Below are 20,896 nucleotides of genomic sequence, written 5' to 3' on the forward strand. Positions count from 1 at the left end.
CTACTTGGGGTTTACTAAGATTCTTCAACCCGTGGTTTGGTTTGTTTCCTTAAAAGTGGAAAATTCAGCCCATGTTATCTCTTCAAATATCTCCTGTTTCTGTTCTCTCTCTCTGTCTCTCTCTTCCTTCCTTCCTTCCCAGTTGCACGGATGTTCCACTATTACGTCTTTCCTACTGCTCTGGTGTACTATTTGATATTTTTTAAAACTGCTTGTGTTCCCCCTGTTTTGATCATATCCATGACTCACCTTCAAATTCATTGAATCCTTTATCTTCAGCATCACATCTGCCAATAAGCCCATGGAAGTTTTCATTTCCAATATTATGTTGTAAATCTCCCACCCTGTCCGTATTCCCATTTGCTTCTTTTTATACTTTTCCATCTGCCCAGACATGTCTTCTACCTTTTCCATTTAGTATTTTAACATATTAAACATAGTCTGAGGGGCACCTGGGTGGCTGAGCATCTGACTCTGGCTCAGGTCATGATCTCTGGGTCTGTGGGTTCGAGCCCCACATCGGGCTCTGTGCTGACAGCTCAGAGCCTGGAGCCTGCTTCAGATTCTGTGTCTCCCTCTCTCTCTGACCCTCCCCCACTCACACTCTGTCTGTCTGTCTGTCTCTCTCTCTCTCCCATAAATAAATAAATAAAACATAAAAAATTAAAAAATAAACATAGTTTGCAAAATTTCCTGTCTGGGAATCCTCACATGAGTCCAGTCTCTGGATTTGGTAAGGTTGACTGACTTATCCTTTCTTTAATTCCTTCCGTCGTCCTTCCCTCTCTCCTTCTCCCTTTCCCTCTGTCTCTCCTTTTCCATCCTCCTCTCCTTTCTTACAATTCTTGTGTGAATAGTGGACACTGCTTATGTGTCAGAGTAAAGAGGGAGGTAACCAGCATGTATGGCCTGAAACAAGCACATTTGTTTTTCTTTCTGATCCTTAGCGTGGGCGGTTGAGTCAATCGGGTTGGTAATCAAGCAGATGTTGCTAGCATTCCTGACCCTCTGCCATGCCGTCCAAAGTGTACCTTGTATAGGCGGAAGGGGAGGGTTCTTGGGTGGGAGGGATTTTTCTGTGTCTCCTCCCCAAGCAGAGGGGTTTTATTCTATTTCTTCGGCAGCCGTACTGGGCCACTGCCTGAGACCACTGGGAGGAACGGTAGTGCCCTTCCTGCGGCTGTAGGCTATGCTATCCCCATCTCCCGGGCAGACCTCTTGCTTTGACCCCTCACTCAGCAGAAATGTACCTTGGCTTTGTCCCTCAGTAGCTGATGCCCCTTGTTTGTTTTTTCTCTCAGAGACGGTTAATCTGTGTCTGAACCTTTGGGACAGAAGGGTTGCCTGCCCCTACCCTGGTGACTTAGGGCATTTGCTTCGTATGAGAGAAGTTTCCAAGAAAGTGGGTGTGGCTTCATGCTGAGTGCTACTGAAGGGGGCTCTCTCAGGTCCCTTGCCCTGTCCCTAAGTGCTTCCCATGAACACCAGGAGAGGTCCATGAAAAAGAGGCTATAAGGGACTGTGGATTCTCCTCAGGTCTAGGGCTCCCAGGTATTTTAAGCTGTCCTGTTAGCCCATAAATTTGGCTTTTAGGAATTTGCTAAAATTTTGGCTGTTTTCTTCTTCCCTGCTGTTATGGTGGCTGACCTTTCCTTCCATATTCTGCCCCAGGCGAAACTGGTCTTTCTTCTCTCCTTAGAGTGGCTGTTATCTTTTGGAATTCACTTCATTTGGCTGCAGTGTGACCCCTGTTCTCTGATAAGGACAAGAAAGGAGATGATTTTATAAATTATCTGGCTTTCCCCCCTTCACTTTTAGGGTGGGATCAATATTCTTTTGTATATTCCTTTACCTTAAGCAGAGGCAGCACACAGGGTTTTGGGATCCACTTCCAAAGTTTATATTTGGGAAAAAAATAAAGTTTATATTTGGTAAGATCTGTCAGACCAGTCAGAGTTTACCTTTATGACTTTGTTGTGTGTATTTTTTCAATTTTACATTTAATCTCTCTTCCACATTCCGAGAAAAAGAAAACATTATAGTTCTTTAAAATTTATTCATCACATTGTGTTCTTTAATGTAGCTGGATTCCTTCTTCTTAACGGTTAACCAAAGGCCTCAAAACAATTTATTAAATAGATCAGTTTCCCCAAGCATTTGGCTCATACAACTTAATATATACTAAATTCCCACATGTATTTCTTCCCCTCTGTGTTTACACAGATGTATGGCATGATAGGTGTGGTCAATTGTCTGCAAAGATGACTACCAGTTAATTCTCATTCTTATATGTGGATGTTGCTCACCTACCAAGAAATGGAGAGTATTTCCTCTTCCCTTGAGCATTCTCTGGCCTGAGAATTGCTTTGGTTATTAGAGCTTAGGAGTTAGCTACACCACTCCTGGGCTTTGGGTTTAAGAAGCTTGGCCGACTCTGCCTTTGCTTGCTTAGAGTTTCGATTTACCATAACTAAGTTTGGCTATCCCGCTAGAGAGATCAGATGGAGATCATGACCTTCTGAAGGGTAGAAGCCCACAGGGAAAGGAGGACCTAGAAGATGAAGGACCATGAGGAGAGTGAGCCTCAGTTTCCCAGCTGAGGCGCTAGGCATGTGAAGGAAGCCATTTTGGATCTTCCAGCCTGGACTGGGTTCAACCTGACCAAGCCCAGCTATCAACTCAGGGAGAAGAAGTAAGCTTTCCCCGCTGAGCCATGGCAAACCAGTTAGAAACATGAGCCAATTAAGTGGTGGTTGTTTTAAAACACTACATTTGGGGAATGGTTGTTATGTACAAATAGATTAATGAGGTCATGTCAGTTAGAAACAATCCAGGTCATGCCACACTTTTGTTTAAAGTGCGAGAAGATGAATCAATTCTAGGAAATAAAAGAGAATTGGATACATTTATTACTAATTGCGGGGAATTTGCCAGAGGAATTAAATGGAAGATAAATCCACCACTCAGCACTAACGAGACTTCAAGAAGATGGACAATATTTATGTGTAAAAGACTGATCAATGCAAATTTTGGGGTACAGTTATGTTGAAATAACTATTAAGAACAAGTCTTAGAATATCTTGAAGCCAATGCATTTGCACTTGCTTTTTATGTCCTCTATTGTTAGGGATGTCCCTTTTCAATTTAGGATCCTGAGTAACATCCCAGTTGTTCTTTAGGGAAGTGATTACAAGTGTGGGCATTTTTTTTCAGATGAGACCCTATCCACTGACCACAGATGTCAGGCCTTATTCTCACAGTAATTGAGTTGGGTCCATTCACTTGCATTCAACCTGACCTTTTTACAAACCAACTATGTGTATATTTAGAATATCAGGCAAGATGGCCACCGGGGCAATTAAAGCTGTCTGAATCCCTGTTAGAGACGCAACAGCATTGAGGGATGGAGAGGCAAAGACCAGAGCTTCTGAAGGCAGGTTTAGGAACATTAGCCTCTCTCTCTCCCTGTTGTGTCTACTGTTGAAATTACACAGCAGCCCTTGCAAGGTAAACCCCAGGCAGCAGCTGTCAGTATTGGACATCTGGCAGTTGAGCTGTGCTGTGCTTTGGCACTGATTCACCTCTCCACCCCCAGCCCAGCCCGGAACTTTCTGAGGCTGAGTATCACAGATGCTTGTACTCCATGTATCACTCTTATTGCAAAGCAGCCCCAGAGACATGAAGGGGAAAATGATGTTATGGGGGAAGGGTTGCGGAGAGATGTCTCATGAGACGTGTTCTGCACACAGAAGGTGGGATGGCTGTGATGTTTGACATCACTCAGGAGTTATTTCACATTTACAAGCCTGTGATCAGATCCCGTTCATTTATTCTACCTAAAATGACACCACAGGAACAGTGACTTGTAATGGAAAATTTTCTACCTGGGTCTTTTTATGATTTCGGCGAAGATATAAACATCCTCATTTTTCACAAGAGAATAAAAACTGTTAAACATACATCCAATGGGGCTTTGCAGCCTTTCAAGTGGAGCATTAGAAGCCAGTTTCTGCTTTGGAGTTTAAATCTTTTAAACCCGAAAGCTGCCACTCTGAGGTGATCCACTTTTCATGTTCGTGAAAGCCTGGGTGAATCTTTAAAAGTAATAAAACTTGAATCGTCCCACTGGGGACTAGGAAATGAGCTTTCAGAGCAGGTGGATTCATTCAATTGCAATCATGTGAAGCTAAAGACAGAGCAAGAGAGGGGAACAGACAAGAAGATGAAGAGAGATGGTGTGGCTGACTTGAGAGGAATGACCCGCCCTTCTCCCACGGGTCATACCCTTCAATATAGTTTCTCATGCACCTAGGAAGAGAAACACAAAAAGCCATGCCATTGGAAGGCAAGTTCCGTAAAACACAGCCACAGGAAAACTCTCTCAACGATCAGTGTGTGCATCTTCTATTTTTTTATACAAAACAAGGAGAGATTTGTGTCAGAACAAGACCTATTGCATTGTGCTTTCCTGTTTTTATTTTAATGTTTATTTCTTTCTTTCTGAAAGAGAGTGAGAGAGAACACAGAGGAAGGGCAGAGAAAGAAGAGGGAGACAGAGAATCTGTCAGCACTGAGCCTGACGCTGGGCTCGAACCCGTGAACCATGAGATCATGACCTGAGTTGAAGTTGGTTGCTTAACAGACTGAGCCACCCAGGCGCCCCTCACATTGTACTTTTCTGAACAAATTATATGGATGGGGGGGGAATAAAGCGAACTATGATGCTGCATAATTCTCTAAGAAAATAAAAACCCATAGTGGTCTGAAATTATAGTTCATACATTTTGAGGTTGGTTTTCGGTCATTTATTAGCTACGTACAATGATATTTGTGAATATATAATACTTTCCAGGGGAGGAGGGGGGACAATAAAATAAAGCAAATAGCCAAATACCTGGATGTGAACAGCTATACGTTTGCTGAAGCCCGGAGCTCAGATACAAGTTGTGGACAGGAGGGTTTAGTGTCACAGCCAGTAGACCACACAGCGAGGGACACCCCCAAGGCCTCTGGCTCCAGGCCTATTCCCTTTATGTGACCTTTTGCTATAAGAGGACTGTGCTAGGGGAGAGCCAGAATATTATTTTGAGACCTGGGATTAGTACCCAAACCAGCAAGAGAGGACCTGGAAATATATTTCCTTAAGCCTAATTGGCTAAAGGAATCTTCCCTCCAAGAACTCTGAGTTGCCAATGGTTTTGAGTTCTTTCTACTCAAAGCTTTGTGCAAAACAGATACAAACATATCCCCAGTTCTTTTCCCCTCAGGCCTGTTTCCTGCTGGAGGGAAAGTGTGGATATTCAGAGACGTGGAGAAAACATAGAAAACTGGACTTCAATATCTCTCTGCTGCCCTCCTACTTCTTTCTTAGGAGAAATCTCTTCTTTTCCTTCCACAGACTTTCTGCCTTCCAGAAGAGTAATTTTACCATATAGAACACAGAATACATACAGTAACCTTAATATACGAATGCAGAACAATTCAGCCAATATGAAATCAAGACAGCTTTAGAAAGGGTCATTAATCTATATGGAGTATAAAATAAGTATCCACTCTTAAGCTGAGCTTTTCTTTATAGCTAGGATTTTCTTCCACTTTCAAATGTGCTCACTGGAGCATTTTCTATTATCCTCATTTTAAAGCAGAGGAAAACACGGGGCGCCTGGGTGGCTCAGTCGGTTGAGCGTCTGACTTCGGCTCAGGTCGTGAACTCGCAGTCTGTGAGTTCGAGCCCCACGTCGGGCTCTGTGCTGACAGCTCAGAGCCTGGAGCCTGTTTCAGATTCTGTGTCTCCCTCTCTCTGACCCTCCCCCATTCATGCTCTGTCTCTCTCTGTCTCAAAAATAAATAAAGGTTCAAGCAGAGGAAAACAAGACCAACAGGTAAAGACCATCAGATTTGAGAATTTAATCACTGCAGCACACTGCATGTAACTAACACAGGTATAATTTGGGGTTTTTGTCTTCGGTAGAATCTTTTCCATTTCGGTACCATTGAGCTTGGTAAAGGCAAAAGAGACCCCAAGGGTAACACCTGCTTTAGTCTTTTTCCTCTTCCACAGCAGACAACAACACTCTTGTCAAACAGAAGGAATCCATTCAGTGTTGAGCCAGCGCCCAGGAACTTGTTAGAGAGTTTGAGGTTGCCAAGGCAGAGCACTGATTTTTGCAGACCCACCGACTTCGTGGCTCCAGGTTGCTAGATATTTGTCTAATCTTCTCCTCAAAGAGGGCCTTGATTTACTTGCTGTAGTTTCAACCAAGTTTTCAACTTTGAGACCATAATCCTGTGATCAGAAATCTCTTCATTGGCATGCATCCCGAAAAAGATCCTATAACCCTGGAGTCATGTTTGCATTCTAAACAGAACATGTGTTTCATACAGTGTGAAAATGCCAACAGAAACTGCCTGCTTAATTTTATCAACTTTCTTTTTTAGAGGGTGCTGACAGCCTTGCAGAGGCAGGGCTAGAAGCTTGGACCGGTAAACCTGCATTCTGTGGTTTTTTCTTAAGTGGTACATCAGGAGATTAATTCAGCCTGAGTTTTGCATTTGCATTTTGTACCAATGCCCAGAGGTCTTGGGAGCAAACGCATATTTGATACCTATTTATCTTTGTCAAGGGGTTGTCATGGGAGCCAAGGTGATATTGACTTTAGTGAGGTCCTTTGAGGAGAGGTGATGGGCAACCGGATATATCTGCTAGGTTCTATTTTCACATCTATCTACCGTTTGCCAAAAGGTTAAGTTTCTCCCACATCTCTGTCAGCACTTTCCAACCTTTTCCTTCCCATGGTACTTTCGCTAACACCAAGCTAACATCAAGCATCGCTGCTGGTAGTGATGATGACAAACAGGGTAGAGATGTGTGCTTATGCGTCTATTTGCTCCAGGTGAAAGTTATTTTTTTTGAGCCTTCTAAAATTTTATAGGTTGGTGGGTGGTAGTTTAGAAGGAGAAGCCTGGGTCTTTTAGAAGGATATACCTTACTCTCTCAAGTGTGAGAGAACAGACCAAGAAAGGTAATGCATGTCAAAGAAGTATGAAGCAAAAGAAGTATAATGGAATCCTAAAAGAAAAAAAAATTATAGCCTGGAACAATCTATTAGAGCAAAAGCTAGAACCATAGGAAAGCCATCATTTATTGACCTATCACTTAGATTCTAAGTCTGTTGTCATTTGAAACCTCTGTTATGGTTTCATCCATTACTTTAATACACTGCTTGGGGGGGAAAACTGAGAAATGAATTTAAATCAAGTGTTAAGTCTCCAGTTCTGAATTTGTAAATGAGCTTTCCAATGTTATATCTCCTAAGCTTACAAATAAAGACCATTTTCTGAAAGCAATGCCTAAAATAATTAGAAAGACATTTTTCCCCCCAAAACACTCCAGGCTGAAAACACATGTTCTCTCTCTCTCTCTCTCTCTCTCTCTCTCTCTCTCTCTGTCACACACACACACACACACACACACACACACACACACACACACATCACACATAATTGCTGTGTTTCTGGCCAGTTTTTCTTTCCTGTTTCTAAAGCTTGAGTTTCTAATATGTGTCAAGCACTGTGCTAAGCATGTTAGCTGGATTGTGTCAGTAATCTTCAGGTTTACACAGTCTTTATACCCATTTTACAGGTGAGGCAACCAAGGCATAGAGTCCTGACACAAGTACAAGTTGAGACCCAACTAAAAGCTGAGATCTGTTCCCTGAGCCTCTGCTTTAACCCCCATCCAACTGTACTTCCCAGCTAACGAGACTAAACAATGATACATACTCTATTAGCTGCATTTGTTTTTATTCACAGCCACATTTTTTAATCTACTTATATTGTTTTTAAATGTTTTCCTTCTGTCTACCTGTGGAAAACTAGGTTTTTAGCCATTTTCCAGTGATGACTTTTTTATGGTAATAAACTGTGTGTATGGTTAGGTGTATATATGTGTAGACTTTTAGACATATAGCTCTGTTAAAGGATACAAAAGAAACTGTGATTGCTTCCAAAATAAGACAAACAAAAAAGATTAAGTAACATGGTTGAGGGTAAGAGGGTCAGATGTTGACATTTCTTTCATGTTTGTTTATTTTTGAGAGAGAGAGCGTGAGCAGGGAGGGTACAGAGAGACAGGGAGACGCAGAATCTGAAGTAGGCTCCAGGCTCTGAGCTATCAGCAGAGAGCCTGATGCAGGGCTGAAACCCACAAACTGTGAGAGCCATGACCTGAGCCAAAGTTGGACGCTTAACTGACTGAGCCGCCCAGGCATCCCTGTTGAAACTTCTTACATGTACTTCTATTACCTAACCAAAAGCCATTTTAAAATCAAATTGAATCAAACCAGAATAACTAAAACTTATTCCCCTGGAAGAATGTTGGCTTTCAAGTGGATAAGCAATCACCTGTGATAACTTTTATGCACCATCAATAAAACGTTATTAGCCACACCCTATTTTCTGCAAATTATTACCATTAAAAATTCGTTCAATTCCAGGGGCTCTGAGTGGTTCAGTCAGTAAGCATCCAACTCGATTTCGTCTCAGGTCATGATCTCACAGTTTGAGTTCAAGCCCTGCATCAGGCTCTGTGCTGACAGCACGGAGCCAGCTTGGGATTCTCTTTCTCCTCCTCTCTCTGTGCCCCTCCCTGGCTTGTGTTCACTCTCTCGCTCTCAAAATAAATAAAACCTAAAAAAATTAGTTCTGTTCTAATGATCTGTTAATTATATTTGATTCTTTTAGCATGTGTCGCAATTTCAGTCTTTACATAAAAATTGATGGGTTTAACTCAGGTACATTCATGCATTCTACAAAGAATCCATGTTTTATCGGTTCTTACTCAAAAGTTAGAAGTTAAAAGTTCTAAATGTCAGCTTTATTTTGGATTTTGGCAAAGCACCACCCGACAGGCTGTGTGTGGTAGCAGGATAGAAATTTATGACGGCTTCTTTGAGAATGTTAGCCAACATCAGGATGCTCTATTTCAGATCTGGGCATCACTATTCACTCACGCATTCGTTCGTTATTCCTTGAATTGTGCACTATGTTAATTAGGTCCCTTTCAGATGTCTGCTTTCCCTCTGGTCCTGACAATATTTGGAGAATTATGGGAGCAAGGAAGGGATTTCAACAGAATAACACAAAAGCCACCCTAGTAACCTATTCAGTTGCTGGGGTCCCAGCTGCTCCTCATGACAGACAAAATTGTGGGCACGGCATGCTCTATGGTGGCATAAATACCAGGCATTCTTTCAGACTCAGATGCGACTTAGTTGAGGTTTGTATTTGGTCATTGAATCCTTTTTTTGTAGCCAGCTGGAGTGTTTGGCTGTGATACCTGAACAATTTTCGGATGAATCATGCTGTGGTCATTACAGACTTCTCACCTAACTGAATAATTAGATTTGGTTTTCACTTTCCTTTTTAAAATGGTTGATTACACCTCCGTTAGCATGCATAATGTCGGTTGGGCCCATAGAGGCATAACCAAATATATATCAGTAAAATATTCTGCAGGCAGTTTAAACAAACTGCGTGTCTGGCTGTCAAAGGCAGCACTACTTAAAATGGCTAAGACCCAGCTCTAGGGTTTTCTTGTCTGGATTTGAATGCTGGGTTTGCCTCTAGTTAGCTCTGTACCCTGGTGTAGGTTGATTAAATCTCCCTAAGCCTTAATATACTCATGAAAAAAAAATTTGTTGTAAGGATCAAAGTAAAGAACATGAATAAAGCTCTTAGTACAGAGCATGGTCTTGGGTAATCAGTAAGCGTTAATTTTTTATTTTTGTGTTAGAGTCCCTGGATGTTGCTGAAGAGATATGCAGGAGGGCAGGGGTAATGTTGGAACTCACGTAGCTGTTCTGTAAGGGTGGGTTGAAATAGGAATTTCCTCCAATAGCTCAAATTTCTCCTCTTGCATGCAGAGTCCTCAAGGATACATTCCTAATCCTGACTTTCCTCCTCCTTCCCAACACCAACTCTGTCAGTCAGACGCCTTTACTCACACCGCTCTCTGTGAACTTTCCCTTGGGGGGAATGCTCTGCCCTCTTAAACCCCATTCACATTCCTCCAGCCTACAAAACCAGTTTGAATTTCATAATAGCGAAGTTCCTCCAAAAAATATCCTTCCCTCTCCTTTCCCAAATGCCAGTAAAAGAATTAAATAATTTTTGCCACTTGTTTTGGTGGTACGTTAGTACTCTCAGCTGCTGTGACAAGTGGCCACAAGCTTTGTGGCTTCAAACAACACAACTATGTTATTTCACAGTTTTGTTGGCCAGGAGTCTGACATGGGGGCTCGTGTGGCTAAGGCCAAGGTGTCAGCAGGACTTTTATTCCTTTACATAGGAATCCCCTTCTCTTGCTCATTCAGGTGTGGGCGGGATTCATTTCGGCGCAGTTGTAGGACAGAGGTCCCTTCCCTTCCTGGCATTGGCTGGAGGCAGCCCCGAGTTCCTGGAGGGCACGCTCGGGTCCCTTACACATGGCCTCCACTTCAGCTCTTCTCATGATGCCATCTGTAGACTCAACCTTCTGCCTTCCTCTTCCAATTTTAAGGACTCGTGATTAGATTGGGCCCACCGGCCCCAAATAGCCAAAGTAATTTTGAAGAAGAAGACCAAAGCAGGAGGCATCACAATCCCAGACTTTAGCCTCTACTACAAAGCTGTAATCATCAAGACAGCATGGTATTGGCACAAAAACAGACACATAGACCAATGGAATAGAATAGAAACCCCAGAACTAGACCCACAAACGTATGGCCAGCTAATCTTTGACAAAGCAGGAAAGAACATCCATCCAATGGAAAAAAGAGAGTTTCTTTAACAAATGGTGCTGGGAGAACTGGACAGCAACACGCAGAAGATTGAAACTAGACCACTTTCTCACACCATTCACAAAAATAAACTCAAAATGGATAAAGGACCTGAATGTGAGACAGGAAACCATCAAAACCCTAGAGGGGAAAGCAGGAAAAGACCTCTCTGACCTCAGCCGTAGCAATTTCTTACTTGACACATCCCCAAAGGCAAGGGAATTAAAAGCAAAAATGAACTACTGGGACCTTATGAAGATAAAAAGCTTCTGCACAGCAAAGGAAACAACCAACAAAACTAAAAGGCAACCAACGGAATGGGAAAAGATATTTACAAATGACATATCAGACAAAGGGCTAGTATCCAAAATCTATAAAGAGCTCACCAAACTCCACACCCGAAAAACAAATAACCCAGTGAAGAAATGGGCAGCAAACATGAATAGACACTTCTCTAAAGAAGACATCCGGATGGCCAACAGGCACATGAAAAGATGCTCAACATCACCCTCATCAGGGAAATACAAATCAACACCACACTCAGATATCACCTCACACCAGAATGGCCAAAATGAACAAATCAGGAGACGATAGATGCTGGAGAGGATGTGGAGAAACGGGAACCCTCTTGCACTGTTGTTGGGAATGCAAATTGGTGCAGCCACTCTGGAAAACAGTGTGGAGGTTCCTCAAAAAAATTAAAACTAGATCTACCCTGTGACCCAGCAATAGCACTGCTAGGAATTTACCCAAGGGATACAGGAGTACTGATGCATAGGGGCACTTGTAGCCCAATGTTTATAGCAGCACTCTCAACAATAGCCTAATTATGGAAAAAGCCTAAATTTCCATCAACTGATGAATGGATAAAGAAATTGTGGTTTATATACACCATGGAATACTACTTGGCAATGAGAAAGAATGAAATACGGCCCTTTGTAGCAACGTGGATGGAACTGGAGAGTGTTATGCTAAGTGAAGTAAGCCATACAGAGAAAGACAGATACGATATGTTTTCACTCTTATGTGGATCCTGAGAAACTTAACAGAAGACCATGGGGGAGGGGAAGGAAAAAAAAAAAGAGGTTAGAGTGGGAGACAGCCAAAGCATAAGAGACTCTTAAAAACTGAGAACAAACTGAAGGCTGATGGGGGGTGGGAGGGAGGGGAGGGTGGGCGATGGGTATTGAGGAGGGCACCTGTTGGGATGAGCACTGGGTGTTGTATGGAAACCAATTTGACAATAAATTTCATATATTGAAAAAACAAAACAAAAAAAAAGATTGGGCCCACAGGGACAACCTGGGATAACCTCCCTATCTTGAGACCGGTCACCTAAGTCACATTTGAGAAGTCTCTTCTTGCCATGTTTAGGATGTGGACATTTTTCAGGAGTCATTATTCTGCCTACCCAGGTCATTTGCTAAAATCCGTTTAGGATTATAATGATACATATGCATGTATGAACCACGTGCATTTTTTTTTTTTTCAATAGTTTCTGTGTCTTGCCTCCCTGTCAAGATTCTGGAAGTTAGGGAGGGACCAGAAGCGTGTGTCTTATCTTATTTGCAGCCCTTGCCTGAGCTGCCCCAGGGTTTTTTTCGGTGAGACAGGTGATTGACAAGGCAGTTGGCAGATTGCCAAGTCATTGGTTCAGCATCTTCATATTCCTAATCTTATATCTTAAATAGTCAGATTTGTAAAGGACTTATTTTTTGTTGGGAGACTGATCTAAGAGATTCCCTCTGATACAGACTCTTCCTTAGGCAAATGTCATAAACTTGACTGACCATGCTTGGAATGATTTAAGTAACAGGTGTCATGCTCTTGAAGCTGAACTTCAAGGTTGAGTTTACTGGCATAGAAGAAAAGTTTATCCTAATAGCATTTTGTGAAAGCATGCATTCTAGCAATGGCAAAAAAGATAAAGTGTCCTATACATGACAGACATTTTTTTTTCTCCAGGAAACGGTGTTTGAATGTCCTTCATGTTTACATAATTTTATGAGTGGGCCCATTCTTTTTATCCTGTGTAATCTATTAAAATATTAGAACCTCCCTTCTGAGCTTTTTCTTGTAATATTCCCTCCTAATTCTTCCTACTTCTATTCTGTGATTCTAAATATAGAAAAACAAATCTTTAAAAGAAGCAATGCCTAACCTTTGCACAAGTTTTTTTTTTTTTCCTTCTCACCGACATAAAACATGAAGCATGTCGGTTATTTTGTATCCCTGGTAATAATTAGTGCCATATTTGACACCATAAACTTAAAATATGTGTGTATCAGGTGACTAATAATAGCAATCATTGAAAACATGAAATGACAAGGTGACATCTGTGGACTTTTCCCACAGAATATAATCTTAATTGCTGTTTCCCTCCTACCCACCCCACCCCCAACCCCAGCACAGCAGTATTTGGTTTTGCTTGTTTGCTCCCTGTTTATAACGGACTCTTTAGATTATGGGATCTGATTGACAACGTCAGCCTGAAAGAAACCTTTCTTCTGTTGCAGACCCCATAAAGACATTGTCCTGAAACTCTTTCTTGTGGTACAGAGCAATGTTTGACTTCCCAAGGAAACAGTAGAGTGGAACTCCTTAGCTCAAAGCTGGTAAGGACTTCTGATGTTCAGCTGACTGTATCTGTAACTTGAAGCATCTCCAGGACACCGCATCCGACCTACCACATTATGTGGAATTGGCCTGCATCATTATAATAGTCTTTATCGCTCCAGGAGCACTGGAAGACCATGTTTCACCGTGATATTATCCACCTCTGATTTTAGTTTAAATCGTAAAACGTGGCTTCAATGTCCCTTTGCGTCCTCCAAATGCAAAACAGATCCACTGTTTGCCTTTACAATGATTTTTAAAATTCCCTCATTAAGTATTAGTAAACTTACATAAACATGGGGAGGTGGGATGGGGTAAGGGGTCGCCATATAAAAATGCATTTACATATTTATTCACCTATTAGTCTCTGTAGAACATTCTGTCCCGAGGCAAATCCTCAATATAATAAAATCATTTAGGAAAAAAACAACTACCACTAGCCTGCTCTTGGCAACTAATCACGGATCTCAAAATTGTATTCTCCCGGAAACCAAGAGAAAAGAAAAATAATCTCAGAAAGGCCTGCTGTTTTGGCAAGCAGTGAAATGCAATGGCATTTCTACATATTGAGTAGCAGTTGGAATTTTATAAATGGTTAATGCTGGGATGATTCCAGGAGGCGTTAGAAATATTAGAGCCTGTGGCGCATTACAGCTCAGCGATTCTGCACAGCACTAAGGGCTGAGCAGCATCCATAGAGAGTATTTCTGACGTAGCCAGGCACTTGAGAATATGTTTCTGGAAGCAAAATGAGATGAGGAGGAGGGAAATTGTGAAATGGATGGTGCCAAGATAGGTAGAAAGGAAAATTATTCACCGGGCAAAACAAGTTCAGTTGAGCATGGAAGGCATTTCTAACAATCTCTCCACCTATAGAAAGTGGACCCTGTTGAGAGTTGAAAAAAAAAAGGGGGGTATTAGCAAAGGCCATAAAAGGCAAGAGTCTAGCTGATACTTGGTCATGCTTTTCTTTGAACCCCTCACATTGGAACCTGGGTACACATGTACGCACACACATCACATAGCTATGTACATACATACGTACGTGTAGGTCATTGTGTAATTCAGACTATTGAATCTTTTTAATGATGATTCATTTTCTTTCTTTTTTAATTTTAACTTCCTGTTGAATTGCTGCTTCTATAATCCCCCAAATAAGGAGACACACTGAGCTGCACACCTTGCCCCATTATTCCTTTGACTGGCTTGGAAGCTCAATGGCTTTCATGCTTCCACTGTCTAGCGTCCCGGTACCAGATGGCTTCACATTTCTTTGCGCTGGGACCCGAACTCCTTGCACTGCTTTCGTTCTCTACATTGAATTGCACATTTGCTGTCTCCACGATAGACTCTCACAGTAGATTCCTATCCTCTTTCTTCCACGTGGAGATTCCTATGTCAGACTTCCCCCATTTGGCCTCTTTCTCCCAGACACCCAGGCTCAAAATCCTCAAGCTTTTAATCACTTCCTTTGTCTCACGAAGGACACCTGTGTAGTCTCCAGAATCGGAATGAGCCCATATTCTCCCTCACGTCTGTCCAGTCTCTTTTGTTGCCGCAGCCCTAGCCTATCATTTCAGAGCTCAACTAGAGTGGCAGCAATATGGTCGTCGGTCTATCTGGCTTTATTCTTTCCCCACTCACTTTATCCTAGGCATTACTACCAAAAAAATAGACCATTGCATGGGACACAACCCTCATGTGAAACCATCTTCAGTGTTTCGACTTTGTTTTCAGGATAAATCCAGACTTTGCCTATCCTTCATCAAATCTATACGTTGAACTCTACCTTTATTCAACATTTTGGGGGAGGGGACCCAAAACATTTTGGGTCACATGATTCATCTTTCCTGAAATGTTCTCCCTTCCCCACATCTTTATCATAGTCCTACCCTTTTCCATCGTATGCAGTTCAAATCTGATCGTGTTTGAGGAAGACCAAAAAATTCCATCCAGCTTAAGTTGAAATATTTTTTTAAAGTCCTTATTCATCAGACCTGTCATGTAGGAAGCTTTTTCATCCAATGAAAGCAAACTGTGGGAGACGCAGGGCAGTTGTCTGCATCCCGATGTGGGAGGTGAGTAACTCGCATGGCATTTCCTGAATGGTGGGCGGCTGATGACCAGTGGTGGCTGGTCTTGAGACCGAAGTCTAGATCTTTGGATCCCAGGCAACATCCCTAGCACACAATGTGAGTGGAGGCACTGTGGCATGCTCCTTATGTGCAAATGCATAGCTATCAGGTGGTCTGGGATTCCAACCTGGCTCTAGGAACGTAAAGTTGGACAAATCGCTTAATATATCTGCTCCATTTCCTAATCTGTGAAATGGGCCTGGGATTTGTGTGAGGTCAAAACAAGGTAATGCAGATAAAGTGCTTTGTACAATGCCTGCAACGAAGAAAGCCTTCAATAATTCAGGCAGCTGCTACTGCAATGCCATGACTGGATAAAGTGGACTTCCTGGAAGAATCACCTCCCCAAATGCCAGTGGTCTAAAGGTGAAGTTATTTTCAACCTTATAACTCTGATTATGTCTATACATGAACTAAGATCCAAGGTGCTTTCCCCTCCTATTCTAGACAAGATAATTTGATTATATCACTACAATCAAATAAGATTACACAGGCTCATCAATTCATTTGATACTTGGCCTTTTTTTCCTTGGGCAAGCATAATTTCATAACAGTATTTTCATAATTCATAACAGTATTTTCTTGGTGGTTATCAGTGTTTTACTCCTAAAACTGAAATTATTTCTTTGCTCCTTATGTCTCTCACCAGGCCAGGAAAATTAAAGCTTCAGGTCACACACACTTCCAGAAAACACTAGTTCATACCATAGATCATTACTTGGCCTGGAAAACCCACAATTTAATTTTTGGATTAACCACACTAATCATCTCCTTGAGAACCAGATGCCCCATTGCCAGATCATACCAACAGAAAGAAGCAACGTTCAGCTCTTCGAGAAATTCTAAATAATTCCAAGCAGGTAGCAGGAAGCAGTGTATGCAGTAGCTAAACGCTTTGTCTGGACTCCACTGTCTGAGTTGAAATCTTGCCTATTACAGCTGTTGGATCTTGAGCAGTACCTTTCCATACTGGTTTCTATTTTATTATTTTTATCTTGTAAGATTGCTGTAATATATACATAAAATAATGCATATAAAACATTCAGCACAGTTTCTGTAATCTAAGCACATAAAACCTAAATGTTTTATTATCAGTGTTAGTGTTATTATTATGATTGATCCAAAGATGGGCTATCACTGATAGCAGCTTCTGAATTCCCTGTTCTCTGTGCTGTAGACTTAGGGTTTCTCCCTTTTCTCAGTCTTTTCCTCAACTAAACTGAAAACAAATTGGCAAAGTTCCAAGTAGGTAAACCCCAGTGTATCAGAGGGCAGTGGTGGGGAGGGTGTATAACAGTGGGTTGGAGGTCTTACTCAAAATGCCCATGACTGGGGATATTCATTATGGCACTAACTGACTTCCAAAAATCTGAGTTAGCACATATAATACCAAGTTGCCATAGTTGCCAGGGATGGCATTTGATACCATCTACTGATAAATGACTAGAATGTTCTTTGCCTTTCCATAAAGGGAATCTTGTTAAGTGAATTGGCTAACTCTTGAGAGTGTAATAAGACTTGGCAAATCAATGCCCTTCTGGAGAACATAATCATGCTTTCTGGAGCCATACGACAGTAGAGTACTCAATTATTTAGAGAGACTCTCGGGCACCCAGCCCATCAACTCTTGGATAGTGCTTCAGAAGTCACGAGTGTTGCCTATCTGAGCTGCTGAAAAGTGGAATGTCCTACATCACCCTTTGAAATGGGTAACAGGTAATGAATGCCCTGAAGTTTCTCCAATCATCCTCTGGTCTAGCCCTTGCCTTAATTCTGTGGAGACACATAGATAAGGAGATGCTTGTGTGCAGAATTGCAGAATTGTGTGCTTTCTATTATATGAAATTTCCCCTAAGTTACAGGTGCTCTGGTGAAATGTATTTCTGTAGGACTATTATCTGTTGTACTAAAACACAATGTATTTAGGAGAGTACAGGGAAAAAAATCATTATTTTTGTGTATACTTTTGATGGCCCACTAAATCCTTGCACATAGGGGTTCACTTAATTCTTATAATCATCTTGGGTATGCGCCAGGTCACTTGCCAAGACCACACAGCCAATAAATATCCAACCATGACTTGAATCCAGGGCTTTTGACTTCAAGCTCACTAGGCTTCATAATACCTCATTCTACCTAAGCCATAGATTGTTCTCCATAGAATTGTAGGTTTAGTAAATAAATTGGTAACCAATTGTTTAGGATTTTTTAAATCATTTTTTTCAGCATATATTATGTGCCAGTTCCAAATATCTCTCCTCCCCGATTCCCTGTTGTCTACCTGTCCCATCCAATCCATGCCACTCTATTCATTTGGCCACACCTTTTCAGTGGCCTAACAGTCCTGAAACTTCATTGTATGGGAAAGAGCCCCTTGCAGTGTTTAATAAACTGCAGATTCTAGGACTCACTACCCAAGAGACTGCAATCCAGGCAGTCCAGTACTACGTCCTGAGAAATGTGGCACTCAGCTCTTTTCCCATGAGTTCCCCTAGGCCTTTCCTCCATGTGGATTCCTGAGCCAGCCATTTGAATACTACCACCACCCAAATCCCTCTGCTCCTGACCTTCAACAACAGAGACCTGAATCCTCCTCTCCTTCTTCTTCCCACCCCCCATCCTCCTCTTTCTTCATTTCTAAAAAAACACCTCCTGAGAAAGATAAACCCAGACTCCACCTATTCAAGCAACACTCTATCTGGTCAGTGTCCCAGATTATTAATTATAGTGCATTTACCTTTGGCTTCAGAGTACCTTCCCCCAGGAGCCGATCCTCTCTTCCCCTGGGCCTTCACCATCTCCACCTTGGGGTAATAATATTTTAGGGCTTCTTTTTAAAAAGGTTCTGTTGGAAGGTCCATGGGATATGCAACCTTTATTGGGCATTACACCCTACTCAGAGATGCATAAAACTCTCAGCCTTGATTCTTGCATCACCCTAATCCTGGTTACAGAGTGTCCCAAACTAGAGATCTTTCATGTAGGAGAAAGTATAAGGCATTAATTCTTTCAAAGGGTCCAAAGTGTCTTATTTTCCCTCCATGACTAGCCTTTAGTCATTCAGCTCAGATCACAGAGCCTCTGTGTGTTCTGCTGGATTGTTATTAAAAATCCAGACCAGGTATCTGACCACCTGGAACGACGGGGTCTCCATCTGCAGAAGATGGTTCTTGTAACTGCCAATCTGTGGTCCATCACAGTAATAGCTTCGTCTTATTGGCTGGAGGGAGTAACAAATCCAATTACCCTGAATCTGACCTTAGGACATCTAGACATGGGCTGTGGGCATCTTCATGCCTATTGCATCACAGCCAAGTCCTAATCTGGCATAGTAAATTGGTGATCTGACTGGATTCCTGCCTTTGTGTCCCAGCCAGGTATCCACTGGGGCTATTTTGGACCTTACTAATGACACTTGCTGACTAAGCTGTGAGGTGCTGTACTTCTAACTTTGGCTCTCATCTTCAAACTGCAATCTGGTTTTCAAAATCCCCCTAACCAGATAGGACTTCCTAGACCAACCTGTAGCAGACCCTAGGTATTCATCTTCCTCCTCTCGACACCCGTAACATTGGAGACTCTGGCGATCTTTGTGGAGTCATGCTTTAGAGCCAGGTTAGCCTCCTTGAATGCTTACCCTACCCAGATTTCTCTTCTTTCCAACCACCTAAAGTCTAAGAATTCTTCCCATCTAATTATACTGAATTTTGAGAGAAATCGTTCATCTCCCTCCTACATCACCAGTAGATGCCATCAAGTTTTGACTAAAGCCAGTCATGTAACTGAAGTCTGATCTCTTCCCTCTAGCAATGGTGGGCTGAGGGTTTGACCCAGCCTCATGTTCCTGTAACCAGGATTGAGTACACGTGGTTGGCTGATCATGGCTAAGAAATGTGGAGCAAAGGGCAAGTTAATTTATAGCCCAAGCGTGTGGGTGAACTGAAAGGCAGGGTAAGTCTAAATCCTCTAGGGAGGAGGAATAAGTGAAATGCCAGAAAGGCATCTGAAACACCCAGCTGGCTAAAACAAATTGAATTGCAACCTGAGGGTGAAAGAGTAGGTTTAGAATAGTGAAATTTGAAGGCAGAGCAGAAAGTTCTAGGAAGCTACAAAGCCCAGAGGGTGTCAGCCTTTTATAGAATGCTTATGGCTGAGCCTGTGACCTGAGACGCAGAATTCAGGCACACTGGCCAGCTGGAAGAATGCTGGATTGTTCTACTCTCAAAGAAACATCCAGTCATTCTAGAGCTTTTTGATAACTTGCCCAAACTGACTTATTTCAGCTGAACAAACTATACCACTGGTGAGGGTACTTGAAAGAGATCACTAAAGCACCACGCTGAGTACTCTGGATTGAGTAAAGAAGTTTAAGGTTTGGTTAGCTATACGTTATAACCAGACAACCTTCTGGTGCTTTGGTAATGACATACCTAGTAATTTTCAATGCAGTGTTCTTGTGAACATGATAACTAGATGATGTTTTTTGTTTTTCTCTCCATTTAAGTTGAATACATTTAATACATTTGAACAAATTATCTTCTCTAAGAGTATTGACTCCTTGTTCTCTTGAAAAATATATCCACAACTAGCAAAGAACTAAAATGTAGGAGCCATTAATCTCAAGAGAGACCATGCATAGACAATTCCCTCTTTCCCCTTACACTTCCCCCAAGGGATTTTGACGGCTGGAGTTAGGAAGTAGCTACTAGTGTGGCTCAATTGCTCTTCATGTTGACAGTATTTACCTATCCTGTAGCAATGAATTCTTCACAACTGTGCTACCCATCTTAATTTTACTAGCTAAGGCTGCTTACTCAGTGTTTTCTAGCCCAAATAGTCCTTAACTCTTTGCAAAGATCTTAGATCATCGATCACTATAACCTCTTGGGGGTATTTTCTAATAGGTGTATCTCCTACCCCAAAGTCAAAACCCAAGGGAAAAGCCTTCAGCAAGTATTATATTCATGTACTTCCTAGTCTTGTAAATTAATTACCCTAAGAAAAACATCAATGGCAAACACAATAAAATAAACAAAAGGCAGGGTGGGGGGTGGGGGAAGAGAAAGCCAGGAAAATGAGTATATTATTTTCCTGTTGCTGCTGTCACAAAAGACCACAAACGTAGTGGCTTAAAACAACACATTTATGATCTTGGAGCTCTGGAAGTCAGAAGTCTAGAATGGATCTTTTGAGCTAAAATCAAACATGACGGAACTGCATTTCTTCCGGAGACTCAGAGAGACAATCTGTTTCCTTGCCTTATCCAGCTTTTGGTGGCCACATACATTCCCTGATTGGGACCCCTTCCTCCCTTCCAAGTGCTTCTGA

This window comes from Acinonyx jubatus, chromosome E1 (assembly GCF_027475565.1).
Source record: "Acinonyx jubatus isolate Ajub_Pintada_27869175 chromosome E1, VMU_Ajub_asm_v1.0, whole genome shotgun sequence".
Taxonomy (NCBI): Eukaryota; Metazoa; Chordata; class Mammalia; order Carnivora; family Felidae; genus Acinonyx; species Acinonyx jubatus.